This window comes from Rhipicephalus sanguineus, chromosome 8, assembly GCF_013339695.2.
Source record: "Rhipicephalus sanguineus isolate Rsan-2018 chromosome 8, BIME_Rsan_1.4, whole genome shotgun sequence".
In the NCBI taxonomy this organism is placed as follows: domain Eukaryota; kingdom Metazoa; phylum Arthropoda; class Arachnida; order Ixodida; family Ixodidae; genus Rhipicephalus; species Rhipicephalus sanguineus.
The window spans coordinates 161869062-161871262 of record NC_051183.1 but is presented as its reverse complement, the minus strand read 5'-3'; positions in this window follow the sequence as shown (position 1 = coordinate 161871262).

Below are 2201 nucleotides of genomic sequence, written 5' to 3'. Positions count from 1 at the left end.
CCGACAAGGAAAGGGGATTTTTAGTGCTACCGAAGGACTTACTAGCGGTGAAAGCAGATGAAGCTATTGGATCATCATTTGCACGTCAGGGCAATGTTAACCTAAAGAAGGTAAAATCGGAAGCAAAAAGGGTGTGTAAGAAGTTAAATCTAGAGCAGCTGTTGAAATCTGTAGATTCAAAGAAGGGCCTTAGCTTAGAGATATTGCTAAGACGTTTATTAGCAAAGAATATGGCAAGAACAAGCAGCGGTCAGCAGCGTTCGGCCAAGCGCAGCAACCACGAGCTCATGCCCATGGTGATGCCGCTGAGGCGCAGAGGAATGCCGCTGAGGCCACTCTTCTTCTTTACAATCGCCCTCCGCAGAAAAAGGCGCCATCCTGGCGGCGTAGGGTGAGGACACAACGATTGGGTCGTAGTACGGCTTAATACGAGAGACGTGGACCAGTTCGCGGCCCCGATAGCGTAGATCTGTCGATGGTGTGATGGGCTCCACGAGGTAATTGACGGAGGACGTTTTCTCTACAAGGCGGTATGGTCCGAGGTATTTGGCAACGAGTTTTGCGGAGCGGCCGGGTGCGGTAGCGGGTACCCGAAGCCATACCAAAGAGCCAGGGGGAAAAGTTGGTGCCGAACGGTCTCCAGATTGACGGGATTGCTGTTGCCACTGGTCCTCGGTAGAAAAGGAGCGGGTAAGCTGGCGGCATTCTTCAGCATGTCGGGCAGCTTCGGACAGAGGGGTACTTTCGGACTCGTCAGGTTTATATGGAAGAATTGTGTCAATCGTATTGGACGGTTCTCGTCCGCATAGAAGAAAGTACGGAGAAAATCCAGTAGTAGCTTGTGCCGCAGTATTGTAAGCGTAGGTGACGAAAGGGAAAACTTGGTCCCAATTTGAACGATCAGAGGCGACGTACATTGATAGCATATCGCCAAGAGTACGGTTGAAGCGCTCTGTCATGCCGTTCGTTTGCGGATGATACGCTGTACTTGTGCGGTGCACGATTCGGCATTCGTCAAGCAGTGCCTTCAAAGCGTCGGCAAGGAAGGCACGCCCTCTGTCGCTTAGGAGCTCGCGAGGGGCGCCATGTCGCAGAACGAAATGTCGCAACAGAAACGTGGCAACGTCACGGGCTGTGGCAGTCGGCAGTGCGGCTGTTTCGGCATAGCGCGTCAGATGATCTACCGCAACGATAATGCAGCGGTTACCTGCTGGAGTTGATGGCAGCGGTCCGTATATGTCAACGCCAACACGGTCAAAGGGTCTCCTAGGGCAGGGAAGAGGTTGTGCTGGATAGACTTGTCCAGCAGGTAACTTTCGTCGTTGGCACTGAGCACACGAGCGAATGAACTTCCGTACGTAGTTATACATGCCGCGCCAATAAAATCGGTGTCGAAGCCTAGCGTATGTCTTGAAGAGGCCTGCATGCGCGCACTGTGGGTCCGCGTGGAAAGCATCGCATATAACAGCACGGAGGTGGCGGGGTATCACAAGAAGCCACTTGCGACCGTCGGAAAGGTGGTTGCGTCGATAAAGAAGGTCATCCCAAATGCAAAAGTTGGTAGCTTGGCGGCGGAGAGCACGAGACGGTGAAGAGGTGACGGGATCAGAAAGGATGCCAATGAGGGCACTGATCCAGGGATCCTTCCGTTGCTCCGCCGTCATTTTGCGTAGGGCGGGTGATGCAAGTGCAGGCTCAAGGGCAGATAGGCAAGCACCGTCATCCGATACCGGTGAGCGAGAAAGGGCGTCAGCGTCCGTGTGCTTGCGACCGCATCTGTAAATAACGCGGATGTCGTACTCCTGAAGTTTGAGGGCCCAGCGAGCAAGTCGTCCAGAGGGGTCCTTAAGAGTGGATAGCCAACAAAGGGCGTGGTGGTCAGTGACGACGTGAAATGCGTGACCATACAGGTATGGGCGGAATTTTCCAAGGGCCCAAATAATGGCTAAACACTCTTTCTCGGTAACTGAGTAATTAGCCTCGGCTTTCGTCAGAGTTCGGCTCGCGTAGGCGACGACATATTCATGAAACCCTGTTTTTTGTTGCGCGAGCACAGCGCCAAGTCCGACGCCGATGGCATCAGTGTGAACCTCCGTCGAAGCGGTAGGATCGAAGTGGCGGAGGATGGGCGGCGAAGTTAGCAGACGGCGTAATTTGGTGAAGGCGTCGTCGCAGGCTGGTGACCAAGCGGAAAGGTCCTT